The following is an 18,051-nucleotide window of genomic DNA, read 5'->3' as shown; positions in this document are numbered from 1 at the left end:
GAATATATATATGTGTGTGTAAATAAACCACACATCATAAAGACATCACAGTCTCTGCTGTGCCTCATTCTTAAAGGAAAAGTGAATCCTGGGGTGGCATGCGACCACATGTTGCATCCTGATAGAAGAATTATGCAATTGAATGGGGTAATTTCTAGCACACATGCACCCAAAAAACAAGGGTTGATCCCTGGGATGTTAATGGACTGGGGTCTACTTTTCAAACCTCTCTTGGTGCCAGGGACAGCAAGTATCACATCTCCAGTTTTTGACTAAAAGAAGCATTGCTTTGCCAAGATATAATTTGCGGAGACATATTTATGTGCAAAATAAAATACAAACAAACAGAACACTGATGGTTTAACACTTGTTGGATCTGAACGTTCCAAAATGGGAATGGTCCAAGATACATATGTTGGAATATCCAAGATGTGGAGATATTTATCTGGCAGCCAAACTCACATTTTCAAAAGCAAGCGAGCCAGAACCTAAAAATAACACGACTGATTTAAGAGCAATTAAGAAGCAGCCATTCTCTCCATGGCGAAACAGAAAGGCTGTGGAAGTGGAGGTAGGGTGTGACTCCAGGCTGGCCCTGCCATACAAGGCTGCAGTGGCCCAACCCATAAAAGGGTTGGGACACCTGGATGGCACAGCAAACTTTCTGAAGTTTTTGCCTTCAGAATGTGGTTGTGAGGGGCGGAGAGACAGAGAGATGGGGACATTCCAGCTCTACTGCAGGCAGCAAATGGTTTTATACATGCACTGGTCTGACTGCCCTCTACACAGAAATATTTCTATGAGCCAGTAGTTCAAATGTTATGCCAAGGGAAGAAGTATCATTCATTTATTGTAATTTTTTTAATGCTACCCTTTCTTCAAGGAGCTCAAAGTAGTGGTTTCTCACCTTTTTTTATTCCCGGCAAAAAGCCCACAAGGTGTGCTAGGCTGAGAGTTAATGACTGTCCCAGGCGAAGCAATCCTAGGTCCAAGAGGCTGGCATAACTTACCTGTATCCATTCAGGAGTGGGAGAGTTGGAGGGGCCTTGAAGTTGCCCATCAACCGTGACCACCTGGATAAGAGATGGAGGTGGTTTTAGGGTAGCACAACCTGTTCGATTGCACTGGGCGCCACGCTGCCGGGGGGGGGCACTATGCTGTAGAACGGAGCATGAGAAGGGGCACAGAATTTTAGCGTCGCACAGGATACTGCTGAAATCTGAGATCCCAATGTCCGCCACTGGAGGAAACTAAGCAGACACGCAGAACTCCAGGACACAGTCTTCTCTGCTAGGCTGAGAGGCATTGTATTTCTGTTTATAGTAATTGTTTCTAATTTTGGTATCTGTACATATAAAGTAGCACATGCGAAGTTTGTACTAATTCATGTCCTCTGCTGCCCTGTTGGTGATGAGCATCTTGTCTGGAAGACTCTCATTGGCTGGTTGAGCTGCTCAAAATCCTAAGAGGCCTTGCCTGCCATTGGCTGAGCTCCTCAGTTCCCACAGCCGGGGAAAGGCAGGTGAGTTGCCACATGACAAGGTGAGCGGGCCTCTCTTATTGTACCGTGATTGCTTAGTATTCTAGCTATCCTGGCTAAAGCCGGAGAAAACCTCTTGAAATTTGTTTCTGGTTTTTGTTGATGGGAGTTTCCAGGCTGCCCCTGCCTTCTGACTAGGTTGAGCTTGCAAATACGAGCCCACGCAGAGTTCCAATTTCCTACTTTCTTTTCAAATAGCAGCCCTTCTTTCATTCCTTTGCTGCTGTTTTCTGCCCAGGTAGTGCAAAGCACTTACTTCTTTCCTATTCAGGGGAAGAAAGAAAGAAGAATTCCAAAGTCTTAGAAAGGGCAAACAATGGCCCTTGTTTATTTTTGCAACGTTTTAACTGGTTCACTGAGGAACTAAGCCTTGTTAAAGGGGATTTTACTCTGGGTCATCCAGAGTTTGAGGGGTTCTGCGAGAAAATAAAAGGGATTGGTTCTCTTCTCTCCACCCCACCCCCTTCTGCCTCAACAAAAGCTTTCTCCGCAGCAGTTAAGAGTGCTTAATCCAAAAACCTGGTCTTACTGGACAGAACTAGTCAATAGGAAAATTGAATTATGAAAACAAGGGGGGAAGGGGATGGTGTGGGAATAGGCCCTATGCAAATATGATGTTGTAAAAAATATTTTTGAGGCTTTGGGATTCTGTGACACATTAGGAATGTAAGAAGATGCCTCCTGCTGAATCAGATCATTGGTCCATCTTGCTCAGTGTTGTCTACACTGAGTGGCAGCATCTCTCCAGGGTCTCAGGCATGGATCTGTGCCCAGCCCTATCTGGAGATGCCAGTAGTCGGAGCCAAATCCTGTGCAGCCGAGACAGCCAATGTTGTGCCCTCAAAGTGTTTTGGACTGCAGCTCCCATCAGCCTACATCAAGTATGGCCAGTGATCAAGAATGATGTGAATTATAGTCCATAGCACTTGGAGGACACCACATAGACTACCGCTGGAATACTGGATCCAGGTTGAACAATAGTTCCCAAAGTAGCAGCCCACTGATGCCTAAAATCAAAGAAAGCAAAAAGCACACTATGCAGGGTAAATTAATGCTGTATTTGTTTACCTGTGATTTAACCTCATTAAAGAATTTGAGTTCTTTGGTGCAGTGTGTTCTCTGAGAGTGTGGTGCAATGTGGGAGGGACAACAGCTCAACAGCCTGGGTATTTTTCCAACTCTGGCTGCTCTTCTCTAAAAATCCAAACAACCCTAGCAGGTTGAAATCCTGATTTGCAGCCTTTCATCAACTAATAATCATCATTCAATGGTTTATATCCATCACTGTCAAAGAACTCATATCCTGAGCTATACTGAACCTCAACTAGCAGAAATCTAGAGAGGCACCTGACTGCGTTCAGCCCTAGTTATTGACTTGGGGTGTTTCCAGATAGGGGCATAATATTGCAAATGAGTTCCTGAAATATTGCAGTTGGGTTGTTGGTAGAGGTGTTGGAGAGTTCTGATGAAAATGGGAGTGTTGATTGCTAATGTTTGCTTATTCAGCCCATGTCTGCAAATCAATCCAGTGAATACGATCAAAATTCTCTGTTGTTGCTTTTCATCTACAAGCAATACAAAACTGATTATGTTTACCCTCCCCTTTTGGTTTGCATTTCCTTTACATCAAAATGAATGGGTGGAACATCAGAAGGACCACGTCTTTTTTTGTTATCTATGTAATTAATTAGATAACATACGTTATGTACTTTTGCAACAGAGGACAGTGAGATGAATAATGTAGTTTTGGGTGGAAGTTGAACTGCAGCAGAATGGAAACAGGGCTACCATTGACAGATACAGAGCAGAACAGAAAACTGGGTTTTCTTACATCTCTAGTTGTTAGCAACAGTTTTCCCCCAATCAGATTTATTCCAGAAAGAGTAAATCCTGGGGAAATGGACTGGGAAATGCAGAATAGGCTTTTAATGGCAACAATTTCATGTGGATGCTGCATACTCAGTAGCGAGTCAGTGGTAGAAATTACTTACTTGTTAATTCAATTAATTTATATCCTGCCTTTCCTTCAAAAAGCTCTAGGTGGTTATGTGGTCTCCTCCTGGTATACACTGGTATACATAAGAAGCACTGATCCCACAATAAACACCAATAGAAAAGTACCCCCCCCCATGTTTCCTGCCAACGAGCTTTGTCAAATTCTTACATGGCATTAGATTTGGGGAGAAGACAAGTTTTTATGGCAAATCTTTTCTCTCTTTCTGTCTCCCGGCATATTTTGACCTTTTTTGAATCGTTGCGGCCCAGAATTCAATAACGTAAACACTTTTGGGATACTGACAAATCAGAGATTATATTTCCATACATTTTATTTTCACCCACATCTGTGAATCTAATATTGACCTGGAGTTATCTGTGATAGAGAAGTTATTAATTTTGACAGATATAAGGGAGAAGCTCATATCCTCCCTTTTACAAACACCTAATATTAATACCATGGGATGTAAACGGGATCTCCAGAATGTCTTGGATACTGGGTGGGGTGGAATGATACCAAATCAAAATTTTGATAATGAAAAAAGGGGGCAGATTAATTTTGGAGGAAATGGATGACACTGATAAAAATATATTTATTATTAAGTATATGTGGGAGGGGAAATTTAAGCTTAAGCTCCCCACCACATTCTACAGTTGACTTAAAGCTTTTATCCACATGCATATTTATTTATTACATTTATTCATCATTTCTATTCCAGATGCCTCAAGGTGGCAAGCATACTTCCACCCCTGCCCCACCTGTTTGATCTTCACAGCATCCTATCTGCGAGGCTGGTTAGAATGAGAGAAGTTAACTGGCCCACTGTTACCTAGTCTGTGTACACCTTATGCATTTAAAGCACGCTCCCCACAAAATCGTAGAAGTTGTGGTAGTTTGTTGAGGGTGCTGGGAATGGTAGCTCTGTGAGGGTTGAACCAGAGTTCCCAAGATTCTTTCAGGAGGGAAATGAGCTGTAAATGTATGGTAGGTTTCAAGACTGAGTGGTGATTTAGATCTCAGCCTCCACAACCTTGGTCTGCCACTCTAACCACTATGTCTCGCTTTAGCATGTCATGGGACAGAGTTCCAGACTAGAATCCTCCTGTCTAGTATACAGGCTTTGCACATGCATATAAATTTCACCGTCCTGGAGCATATAATCATCCCACTTCCATGTTTGAATCACTACAGGATGTACATACCATATGCACCATTGATATCTGACTACTCTGCTATGGTGAATTCTCACCTGCTCTGACATAGGGAGCTAAAATACGCATCCTTCTCTCATCAAGTGCAAAGGGTGTGCACGTACAGGGCCGGCTTACCCATAGGCGCTAGGGGTGCGGGGCACCAGGGTGCCGGGCTCTCAGGGGTGCCAGGCCAAGAGTCCGGGGCCGAGATTTGTAGTTTGGGGATTGAAGAGCCAGGCCAGCCAACAGCCGCTGCTGAGAGGAGCAGAGCCTATCGGAAAAGCTGCCGGCTTTTCTGCTGTTGGTGCTGAGGCAGCTGGCTGGCTCTGCTCTCCTGCGTGCCTGGGATTGGCAGGCTGCTAAATGGCATGGGGGAGAGTTGTGTGTCCGCCACCCATATAGTTGGAGGGCATGCAGTTTCCCTCCCAAGTCTCTGCAGGGATTGCTCTCCCTCCACCCGCAGAAGCATGGGGGAGAGAGTTGCATGCCCCCAAAAAGCTCAACCGCTTTGACCTCCCCCCCCCCAATGGGGGTGCTGGGCAGTTTCTTGCACCCCAGCACTGCATATGCTAAAGACGGCCCTGTCATGTGTGGGTTTGTGGACCTCATTGCTAGAGATGCTGAAGCAGAAAAACACTAGTGTTCATTTTTTTGTGCCGTTCCTAGAATGGAAGTCAATCCAACAAATGCTATTCACTGCTTTTGGTCTGCAAATGATTTCGCCCTATTTGCATTATTTTTCTTTTGCACCGAAATGAATGGGGAGAAATAACATAAAGACAATGTAACTTTATTGTGTAAGTGACGTAGTTTTGCCACAGCGGACAGTTGGGCAGAAGATGAAATGTAGTGGAATGGAAACAGTGCTGCAGGGCACAATGGAAAACGGTGTCTTTTCCCATCCCTACTCATCACCTGGTGAATTTGGGAAACAGGTTTGATCTGGTCAATAATAAGAGACAAGTGCTCATTCAAAAACTGTCTAAATGCTAATTCGTTTCAAAACATAAAATGGCACTGCAGATAAACAATCCATTTTGATGATATGGATACTACATTTTAAAATTCGTTGCAAATCAAACCACCAACCATTAACCCATCTAAACAGATATGTTAGTCAAAAATGTTTTGCACGTTACTGCATGTACTATGGGAGTGTGCACTTTACTCATTCATTTATTGCTATTATTATTGTTCCTGTTCCTGTGCTTACTAATAGTATTATACACAGTTTGTGTCAATTCTCCAAAAGCTTTGGTTTATTTACATAGGGGTGTGTGTGAAAATAGGTATGGTTTGTGAGGCATCTGTGAGTGAGGTTAGGGTTAGGATTGTCTCACTTGCTCCAGACATGTCCCTCCTGCAATGAGCAGGAAGGCCTGAATGGGGTTAACCCATACCATGCAGAATAATGGAAAGTCCTCAAAGCCCCAGCTCAGACTCTTACCTCAGAGTAAGCCTGGTGGCTCTTTCCCTTAGCCTCAGTGTGCTAGAAACCACAGGAGGGGATAGGGCTGTTGTGCTCAAATCCTGTTTGCAGGGTTCCCCCAGGCCACTGTGAGAACAGGATGCTGGACTTGGTGGGCCTGATCCACCAGATTCTTCTGATGTTCTTATAGAGGTAGAAGGGAAGCAATAGTCTGGTTACAATGGTAGTCAACAACTGTTGACTAGATTGCACTAATGCAGGCATAGGCAAACTCGGCCCTCCATCATCCCTGACCACCGGTCCTGTTAGCTAGGGATGATGGGAGTTGTAGTTCCAAAACATCTGGAGGGCCGAGTTTGCCTATGCCTGCACTAACACATTTGTCTTATGTTTTGATACATTCCGAAACCTTTCCTTGACGCTGACTAAAATCATAGAAAGGGGAGAATCCCAGCTAACTGTAGGACAACTTGATAGGATTTTTTGTTTCCTGAAAATGAAGTGTGTATGGGGGTGGGGGAACTAAACAGTTGTAATAATGTATCATTAGAATCTCCACTGTCTCCTCTGGTATTTAATAAAATATGTAAATGCCTTGTCTAATGAATGAGATAAATTCAGTTTAAAATTGTGTATTTTGTGTGTGTCTGCCTGTTTTCAAGAATAAAGGAAAGTTTAAACAAATACTTCCATCTATTTATCACCTGCTAGATTGCAGGCATCTTCCAGATCATAACAATGATCTTGTTTCGGTGTAATGTTAGTCTTGTGGGTATCTTTCTTTCCTTTTTTTTTACTCGCACGTTATGTTCCTTCGCTTCCATGGCGCTGCAGATAAAAATAGGAGCAAGGAAAAGAGACAGATGTCCCTTTGGTGATTTTAATAAGCTCTTCATTGCCCTTAAAGTCAGATGGAATTAATTCAAGAGTTTATGCCTTATTTTTGAGATGAGAAAGAGAGGTGGATAGCGAGAGACAGCGTGGAGCCGGCGAGAGAGCCCAAGTGACAACTGATCACAAAGAAATATTGGCATCCATCGGAAGCGCCTGGTGGCTCAGGCCATGGCCTCTCTAGGCCAGCCTCCTGTTCTCCTAGTGGCCAACTGGATGCTTGTGCAAACCCTTCAAGCAAGGCCTGAGCACAAGAGCATGCTCCCTTCCTGTGGTTTCCAGCAACAGGTATACTGAGGTATATTGCGTCCAGTATTGGAGGTAGTACATAATCATTGTATGGCTAGAAGCCTTTTTGAATTCTGCTTTAAAGCCATCCACATTGATGGCCATCACTGCCTCCTGTAACAATGCGCTGTGTGAAGAAGGACTTCCTTTTATCTGTCCTGAATCTTCCCAACATTCTTTCTTTCCTGGATTTCCATGAGTTCCAGGAGAGTGGGGACGGACGGACTGGACTTTTCTCTATTATCTATAGGTGGGATCTGTTCACAGCTTCTTGACGACAACCTATCCCACCTCGATCACCGATAACATCTGCAGGAGCATCGCTGGCGATTCCCTGAGTTGGCAAGGCTCATTACACACACACAGCTTTTAGTGTCGTCGGCCTAGTCCTGTGGAACACTCTGCCACTAGAGATTCAGCAGGTGCCTTCTGTGCCAACTTTTAGACACCTGCTGAAAGCCTTCCTATTCCGTCGGACCTTAGGCAGGCAATCAATAATGCATCTTTCCACAATGATTAATTGGCATCTGTTTTTAACTTTTTAATATGGTTTTTACTGTATGCTTTAATGTATTTTTTTGTTGTGAACTGCTTCAATATTTTAAAATGAAATAATTATCTGCATTTTTAAAATAAATAAATAAATAAATAAATAAATATGTGTTCATGGTATAAGGTTCAACAGGTGTACCGAGGTTATCCTTTTTAGTCCAATTCAGGTGGTTTTTCTTCTTTCCCTGGACCCAACTGCAAATCCCTGGGATGGAAGGCAGTTACACAGCACCCCTAGGTTTTCCAGAATTTCTCGGCACTGTGCCATTGAAAAGAAGGTGCCCCTGCAGGGACAGGCACCCTTATACCACACAGCCAGAGAAAATAAAGTTCCCTCTAGATCCGGAGCGAGGAACCTGTAGCCCACTAGCTGCTTTTGGGCTGCAACTTTCATGTACATATTTTGCATTTTTAGCACTCAGTGCTTGTTCCGATAGCCTTAATATAAGTCTGGGGGGGGGGGGCGCAAATTCTTGCAGAGAGGAGAAATTCTTAATGTGAGTGGAAGGAAATGTGGGTAGAAAAACACTGTCTGTGATGAGAGAATGGAGACCGCAGCGGGCGAGGTTGGCAGGAAGACACTACTCCCTGCCTTATCTTGAAGAGCTGCCATGAGGGCAAAAGGAAGAATAATAATATAAAACCTCAACTTAGAAATCTTTTGTTGTGGTAGCAAATGGTGAGTTATCTCTCCAACTAGCCTGGTGTGGCAACTGAGTGGTATCCAAACATAGCAAAATTATCCAGAAACTTGCGCAAGTCCTGAGGAAGCACCATCACTTGGAGGGAGGTGAAGGCCTCAGTTTGTGGTATTTAGACAACAACAACAAACCCACTGTTCTTCACATATAAGCAGACATGCTCTGCTTGTAAGGCAGGGGTGGGGAGCTTTTCCGAAGCTCTACGATTATGGTCTGTTCCAGGCAACCTTCTGAGGGCCACATGGTAGTGGTGGGCAGGGCCAGATGCAAAAGTAGACACAGCAAACAAAAGTGCTGTTATTGCCTTTGTGGTGTAGGCTAGCTTCCACATACTCTTTTCACACCCCTCTCCTGCATCCAGAGAAGCCAGCAACATTATCAGAGTACAAGGATGCACCAGCGAAACAAACAAACACATATGGGGTGTGAAGAAGGGCGGGTGAGGAGTGGTGTGGTGTCTTGGGAAAAGCTTTAAGGTCCAGACAGAGAGACCTGGAGGGCTGCATTTGGCCCCCGGACTTGAGGCCAAGGTCCTTTGTAAGTGTTATGTCAAAGAAAGCCCCTGGATAGGCCCAAATGGTTTTTTTTATAAAAAAAGAAAATGCTTGAGTCATGCTTCATCGAACAGGCCTCAGGACAGTTTTAGTCAGGTTGGGGCTTAAGAGTGCTGTTTACAGCAGGGAGGTGTGAACTTTCCTTTGAATGGCTGTATTTTGTTAGTGTTGTGTTCATTTGCCTCTTTCTTTCTCTCTCTCTTACACACACACACAATATTAATTGGTTAAGAAGTACTGAGAGCAACTTTCCACCATCTTTGTTGACAGAAACGCTGTCGTTCTGAGGCCTAGTACAGTAGTACCTTGAGTTAAGAACTTAATTCGTTCTGGAGGTCCTTTCTTAACCTGAAACTGTTCTTAACCTGAAGCACCACTTTAGCTAATGGGGCCTCCTGCTGCCAATGTGCTGCCAGAGCACGATTTCTGTTCTCATTCTGAAGCAAAGTTCTTAACCCGAGGTACTATTTCTGGGTCTGTAACCTGAAGCGTATGTAACCCGAGCTACCACTGTACTTATTTTATCTTTATTTTGTAAAGTTTATATACCACTTGCTTTTAAAAACCCTCAGAGCGGTTTACAAAGGCCTAGGTGTTTGCTGTGAGGGCTTAAAAAGCTGGCTCTCGACATGGGCCTGTGTCCTTAGCTTGGCCTCTCCTTGAGGAGGCACTTTGCCTCGGGATTTGTGGGATGTTTACTTTGAAAACAACGGTATTTGTTATTTAACAGAATTTAGAAACACTTTCCACCAGAAGCACCAAAATTATGTACAACAGTAGTAAAATGTTGTTGTCCCCCCTCCCCCACCACTTCACCCTAAGGTCCCAGGGAGGGTTGCAACATTGAAACACAATATTAAAACAGTTAAAAACAACTTACAAACACAAAAAGTGTGGGTCCTAAATGTATGGACCTCAAAGTGTTTAAAAAAAAACCTGAAATCAATAGACTAAGGTGAATTAAAATAATTCCCTGCAGTATTACAGCACTAAAACAATAAATTGTTACTTATTTTGTTTCTTCAGACTTGAACAGTTTGTTGCTGGCTATATCTTTGAGTTCAAGTAATCATTTGTGCCATCAACCAGACCTGAACCCAGTTCAGAAAGATCACTAGGACCACAGTGAGTACTTAAGTAACACAATTTTTATTGGTAAACTTAACATAGAGCCAGCTAGCCACGTCACAAACAAATCGCATTTGATTCTATGGTGAGCCAATATAATATTTTATATATCTGTCAATTTCGGTTCTTTCCATTTTTCTTTTTATTCTGAAGCACAGTTCTCCACATTTCTACAGCATTTTGCAAGTTTGTTTTTTAAAAAATCCTCATAAAAAATCACCTGCATTTTAGTGCAAATCCCCCCTAATAAACACATTTTTGTGTGCAGCTTTGACTCATGTATACATTCTTTCAGGGATTGTACCTAATACAATGTATTTTTGTATGTTCTTTTCATGAACATGTTCATTTGTATGCACATTTCCCCCTACTATAAGCATTTTTGTAAAATCATATGGTAGAAAACTGTGCTGCAAAATTTGAATAAGTGCAAATTTTGAAGGATGGGTGTGTTTTGGTTCTTATATCCTTTCAGAAAGTGTGAATTTGCCTTTCAATGAGAACTTAATCCAATGCTACCTCCCTATCCTGCCCTGCATCCCTAATAGCCTGTGTTATTAAACTAGTGGGCTGGTGTGGACATGTGGGGAAAACTTACAGAACAGTACAGAAAAGCTATTGTCAATTTGATCACTCCCACCTTCTCTCAGTATATTGGGTCTAAGTGCATTCTTGGAAAGAGGAGAGTGCACTGACCCCCTTAGTTAATTGCTATTCCATGAAGTTGTCTAATTTTTGAAAACAAAGTATCATTGCTATTTCCTACTATTTCCTACTAACAGGTGGCAATGATTGTGGTAGCCTTTTAAAAATGCATTTATGTTCTAATTCCAGCATGGTCTAGCCGTAATGTCATTCCAGGTATTTAACCATTGTTCCCAATAGGCTTGAAGAAGGTGCTTCCTTTGAACTAGGTAGAGCCAATTCATGTGACCAAACATGACTACAACTTGCTCACAGAGAGTTCAGTGTGTGTCATACTTGTTTAGTGCAGTGCAATGCAATGGATATTGGATCATTGGATCATTACATTACTGCTTGGTCAAATGGATGTTAAACCTGCAATGAGGCATGTGAACAAAGTTCCTCATCTCACTCTGACCTGAAAATCGTTTTGGCCATGTGATGACAAGCAAGCTGCTTTGCTATTCTGCAAGAAGCAATGTGCTTTGAGCTGGCTGAATATTGTCTTCTGCTGCAGTTGTATGAACGCACTGTAGGTTGAGCTAATTGCAAATGAAGCTTTATTCTTGATCATAGAATCATAGAATTGGAAGGGACCCCAAGGGTCATCTAGTTCCAATTCCTGCATTGCTGTTTAAAAACCTCCAATGTAGGAGAGTCCACTACCAACTGAGACCATAGAGTTGTACAGTTGGAAGGTACTCTAGTCCAGCCCTCTGCAATACAGGAATCATAGCTCAAGCATCCTTGACATATGATGAGGTCTGGGAGCCTGCACAGAGCAGAAACCTAACTCTTCCAGCCAGCCCACACCTCTAAGTCACTCTTCAATGGGCCACATGCCAGGTGTTTAGTTGATAACACATGCATGACACACATCTATTCCAAGTTATCCAAAATGCTCCGAAATGGTAAGGTAAAACTGTACTTCTTATCGCTTTGCTGCTGAAGACTAATGCATCCACTTTCAGGGGTGGGGAGTTATTCTCCCCCGCTTCCCATACCAATCTTAAATCCTAATCATTTTTATACTTGTCATCATTCCCCTCCCCACCTCTATTGAAGAGTCCTCCCTTTGTAGCCATTTCTTGCACTGGAGTAATCTCTTCCCACTCTCTTATAATCTTTGTTGATTCCCTCCCTTCTTTTTAGTCGTTCTGCTGTCATCTTTTTTCCCCACATGGCTGTCTAGAGCCATATACAGCAGCACACAAAGGTGTGGCTCCATCATTGATTTATACAGAGGCATGCATATATTAAATTCTGGTCCCCTTTGTGATGTCCACCTGTTTTATTGTCAGATAGATGACTGAGGAATATCTTGCATATGGTATCATCAGCATTATGATCAGAAAAACAACACCTACAAAATCTATTATTCATTAAGTGTAACCAATATATAATTTAAAACAGTGGGTTTTGTCAAATAATGTTAGGTCAGCATAATTTTCTGCCTATTACTAATATCTATAACATCTTTGCCTTAGTCAGCTCTATTTAAATATGCAATCATTTACAGCTTTTGACTATATTGTGTTCCACTCCCAATTTCCAATATTCAACTACTACAAATTTTATGCTGACATCAATAGCAAACTATTAAAGACAGTATTTCATTATTGGTTTTTCATCCCAAAAGTTATTTACAATTATATACTAAGCACTAATATTAAAGGAAACCATTTAAATGAGGTGCTATCTGCTTTAACAATATGTCTGTCACAGAATGAGATTGTGTTTAAAGATTTTATCAAGAAATGGTTGTTTGCTGAGGTTATGTTTTGTCCATGAAATATGCATTTCATATCTCTTTCATTTCATTAACATAATTTAATTTGTGCTTTGCATTTTGTGCATAATACATATTTGATTTACAAAACAAATATTTCCATTAGAAAATGAATTTCATGCAGGCAAAAAGCAGAACCAAATGATGTATTGAAGGAAAATAAGAAGAAATGAAATGCATTTTCTCAGTCTATTAAAAAATCTATGGCATTGACAGAAAGTGCACTTAGTGCTACATTTAAAAAATAGCACATATGTCAATGTATTAACAAATAGAATTGGAAATACAAATATTTCCCTATATCAAGCCAAGAATCTCTTTATTTTAATTGAGTTGATTTAAAAGCCCCCAACTACAATTTAATTTTTATTTCATCATGTGGTGCAGTGGCTGATGCCATTACATCTGTGCAGGGCTGGCAGTCAATATGCAAAGAAATTTTACCTTTTTAAAAAGTTACCATTGACAAAAGCAGCACATAATGTAATGGCCTGAAAATGTGAAATTATTATTTTGCTGATTGCCTCTGAATGTTAGCATAAGTGGGTAGGGAGGAAAGCAACTTTAAAGGCAGGATGAAAGAACTCATGAAAGGTTATTCTGAGTCGTGACCGGCTGACCCCCACCCAAATCCCAAAAGCATAGTATCATGGATTTACAAAAACTGCCTGTGTTCAGCAGTTGCATAGGTGTAAGGGAGAAGAATCTGGCCTTTTTGTGATACTTTCTCTAATATATTTGTGCTTCTTTTCCCTCTCCCCAACACACATATGTAATCCAGGTTCACACATGTGTGTACAACCTATTCTTTATTTAGCATGATGAGACAGGCTCAGCTGACTGTGTGAACTGACTCTGTCAGAAAGCATTGAGTGTTATGTGAATAGTAATCACAGAGAGAACACTTTATACAGAGTCAGACCATTGGAGTTGTTTCCACTGTATTCATTTCCACTAGCTGAAAGCAGCTCCCCAGGGTTTCAGGCTGTGAACACCCTGTGAACACATCCATCCTGTCATATCTTAGGAACTGCTTTGTATGGATGTGTTTCCTCCACTAAACCCATTTCGATCCGAATTGAGAAAAAAGAATGGTCCCGCTGCACCTTAAACTGGTAGTGTGTATACAGTCTCAAGGGGAGAGGGGTTCCCAGCCCTACCTGGAGAGGGCAAGGAGTGAAACTGGGACCTTTGCTTGTAAATGATTTGCCCTATCGGCTTTCATGTGTTGCTGGCGGACCTGAGCGGAAACCTCCGGCTCAGGGTCTGCCAGCAAGGTTCATTCTGCCAGGGGACTCCTGACTGGCTGGTACAAAAACTGGGGATTCAGAGGGCAACCCTGCCCTGTCCTGTGGCCAGCTGGGATGGATTTTAATGGCTGGCTGGCCCATATGTCCCAGCTGCCCAGGGATGGCAGCAGACCTGCGAGGGGCCGAAACTGCTGCCCACTACCGAAAAGGGTAAGCAGCCATCCCCAGGCAGCCTGGAGGCATGGGGCCAGCCAGCTGTTAAAATCCACCCCCTATCCACAGTAGCCAGGATATGGGTGCAACCACTGCACCTGGAACACTGATTTCTCTCCCTCAAAATAACTTTATTCCTCTAAAGCATTTTTATTCTGCTCTTCAGCCAAAGAAGAACCCCTGGAGTGACTTACAAATGTCAATGTTAAGACAATATCTGCCCCCAGGCTTGCAATCTGAAAGGCATGAAAAACAAAGTTAGACAAATTGTGACAGGATAACCTCAAATTAAAGAATGGCACCTTGCCTTTAGGACAGGAAAGCACCTGTTGTTTAAAATCATTGGCAGCAGGACCCCCCCCCCAAGGTGGTAGTACACTGAATTCCAATCATCCAGCTCTGTCTGATGAAAATTCTCCATGCCTCTGGGTGGATTTTTAAAGATAAGTAAGTGTTGCCCTTCTAATGCTAAAATGGCAGTTCTTTACTCAAATAAGCTGTTTGTAATTTCTCCGCTTCTGATGCTAACCAAACATAACTAAAATTCACATAGGGCCCATTCACACATACCTCTAAAACCAAATTGTGGCTAAGCGTGCATGTTTAAGCATGCAGAAGCTAACAGAAAACAATGTGGCTGCTTTGCTCTGCCAGTCCTGCTTGCTACCATGCAAGCAGATCTAACCCAACCTAACTCGTCTTTGCACTGTGCCCAAACACCGGCTCATGGCTTGCCTCCCGTGGACAAACCACAAGTGGTAAGCAAAGAACAAACCTTTGCTGCAGCTTGTGATTTATCTGGAGCGAAACAAACTACTACAGGTTGGTTGGCAGTGAGTTCAGGACAAAGTATTTATTTGTGAAACATGGAATCAATTTAGGGAATTTGGTGCCTCAAGGTGTGATGATGCCCACTGGCTTGCAGGCTTCCCATTGGGGCATTTGATTGGCCACTGCAAGACCAGGATGCTGGCCTAGACGGACCACTGGTCTGATTCAGCAGGGTTGTTCTTATTTTTTTATGGCTTGAATGGCCTCAGAGGGGGAATTAGACAAATTCATGGAGGAGAATAGGATTATCAACAGCTTTTACCCATGAGAAATAAAGTACATATCTAGGTTCAGAGGCACGCTGCCTTTACTGGGAATGGGGTAAAATGGTACAGGCGCTGTGGGCTTCTTCGTCTTCATCATCATCATTTTATTTGTATGCTGCTTTTCCCCCAAAAGAATCATGCTGAAAGTAGCTTACAACAAAGAAAACCGGTATGCATCTTAAATCATAGCACAAACAGTTTCATAGTAACATAATACAACAATATCAAATATAACAACATGTAAAAGCCCCACAACATCCCAGTGCTATAAATATAACAAGATTACATTAACAACTCCTGGCAGTAGCCAAAATAGTAAGGGAGCTTGACAGCTTCACCTGGGTCCTGGAAACCCCTCTCTCTCATGATGTTGTTCACAATCTCCTGCAGCAGTTTCTTATAAGGCTTCCAAAAGCAGTGGGTAGAGCAGCTGGAAACACATCACCTCTGTAATGTTGCTTTGGTTGGCTACGAATGGAAAGGAGACATAGTGGATCCAACAGAGATCTTATATGACATGTTATAGAGCTTCTTGCAACTACTAGGACAGATTGAGGAGGGGCAGAGCAAGACACCCCCCTCCGAAAAGCCATCATGATTGGGATGTTCTGGGTAGCCCATTTAGCAATCCAATGAAGCCAACACGTTCAGATTTAAGTTAATTCCAGATGATGTAAGCTTTGGTTTTAAGAGTGTAAGTAATCTGGCAATAGAACAGGGCTGTCACCATTGTAGTGTTTGTGATGTTTTCAAACATTTGTTAACCTAATCTGGCATCTACTGTATATGCATCTCTCACAGATTCAGGAGAAGCAGTGAAGAGCAGCTTCACCATTTAAAGGTGAAAGAATAAGTGAAGAGTGAAGAAGCGAATACTTTCGCTGCAGTTATTATCCCAAGTACTTTTCATGAAAAGTGGTGGTATTAGTATCAGATTATTCACAGTACCCCAGCTAAGATAAGATCACTAGGACCTCTGCTATATTTAAGGCTAATTAAATATTGTAGAAGTGTAGATCTGACAGCGACAGAATGAGGCTAGGAGAAGGAACAAAGGCAGAGGAAATGGGAAGCAAAATAGTGGGGCTGAGACACTTGTAAGAATAAAGGCTGGTATTTTTGCTGGATCAAAGTCAGGATTCCAGAAGGGAGTAACTGCAAGCTAGTTCACCCCAGATCCTGCACCAAACTAGGCTGCAGACTGCTGTTGAGCAAATAGCATAGTTCAGCTATATTTGTAATGAAATTGTATCCTTTAAGACTTCTCGGGGAAGGGCTACAGTTTGGTGGTAGAGGACATGTGTTACATTCAAAAGTGCCCAAGTTTAATCCCAAACATCTCCAGGAAGGAATGGGAAAGACTCTGTTGAAGGCAGTAATGCTTCTGAATACCAGTTGCCGGAAACCGTAGGAGAGTGCTGTTGTGCTCGGGTCCTTCTTGTGGGTGTCCCACAGGCATCCCAGACTCCCTGCTCCCGACCTCTGGAACTCCCTCCCTGGAGAAGCTAGACCGGCTTCCTCCTTCTTGTCCTTCTGCCGGCAGGTGATGACCTCCTTGTTCGAACAAGCTTTTGGGAACTGACTGCTTTTAATGAACTGGCTGGTGCTGTGCTGTTTTTATTGCAATTATTTGTATGCTTTAAACCTATATTTATATAGGTTTAATTCTATTAATGTTTTATTTATTTTTAATTGTTGTTTTTTATTTTAGCAATTCTTGTTTTTCTCGGTAAGCCATCTTGAGCTCCATCAGGGGAAAAGGAGGGGTATATCTCCTTTTATATCTCCTTCTTCCACTGCAGGAGGCAGTGGAAGACAGGAGTGCCTGGCGTGTGCTGGTCAATGGGGTCACGAAGAGTCAGACATGACTAAACAACAACAACAATCATCAACATCATGTTGACCCCTGTGAGAAAAGGATGCTGAACTAGATAGACCACTGGCCTATGTTCTTAAATCCTGGAGAGTTGATATCTGTTGATGTAGACAATACTGACTTAAATGAACCAATGGTCTTACTTAATACAAGGCAGCTTCCTAAGCTGATTGCACTAACCTGTCACAGGTGGTAGACTGCTCTTCTGGTTGGTACACCAATTCTACCCAGATGTTGATGATCTGTCATATTGGATGATCAAAATTCAGCTGTTCGGACTAGCACGTCATAGCAGTTTGAGCACTGCTGAGCTGAAATTGCTCTTGCACATTCACTCTTTGCCAGTCCTCTGGGATTTGAGTTTATGTTGGGCCAATTTTCTCTTGGCATTGCCCCATTCTCACAGGTTTCCTTTCAGTGCAGAACTAGCTAGCTCTAATAAATTGCCCTGGAAGGGGAGCTTCAGTTAGATTCTGAAAAATACACAACTCTCAACTCGTAAACTAAATTATGACATTTATGCCAGCATAAATCAGGAGTAACTTCATGGGTGGAACCTCAGTGGGGCAATGAATTCAACATCACAAAAGAGGTCCATAAAGCAGTCAAGAATATGGCACTCTTAGATACCATGCAATTACTACAAATGTGTACCCTATAAGCCTTCTCTAAGGCAAGCAAGGACTCTTCAGTTGGTTCCCAAGTCCATGCTTTTTTTATTTCAAAATGACAGTTGTAGAATGAACTTATACTTCAAACACAGTGGGCTAGATTTTTTAAAAAAGTCACTGGAGGCCAATCGTGTTCTTCAGCAAGAGTCCACACAGTTCATATAATTTATTTTATTTGCTTTTTTGCTATTACAGACAT

At 42.4% G+C, this 18,051-nt stretch overlaps 1 protein-coding gene across 1 annotated transcript in view; it reads left to right on the top strand.

Moving 5' to 3' along the window:
• The first annotated feature begins 10,170 nt into the window (after positions 1–10,170).
• The window catches only part of ZNF536 (zinc finger protein 536), a 538,171-nt gene continuing 530,290 nt past the window's right edge, over positions 10,171–18,051 (top strand). Inside the window, exon 1 of the mRNA XM_081923977.1 lies at positions 10,171–10,269. The gene's annotated coding sequence lies outside the window, so the exon portion shown is untranslated. The remainder of the gene's footprint in view (positions 10,270–18,051) is intronic.

The sequence above is a fragment of the Podarcis melisellensis genome (genome assembly GCF_964234715.1).
Source record: "Podarcis melisellensis genome assembly, chromosome: 8".
Classification (NCBI taxonomy): Eukaryota; Metazoa; Chordata; class Lepidosauria; order Squamata; family Lacertidae; genus Podarcis; species Podarcis melisellensis.
This window is presented reverse-complemented; position numbering and strand designations above follow the sequence as displayed.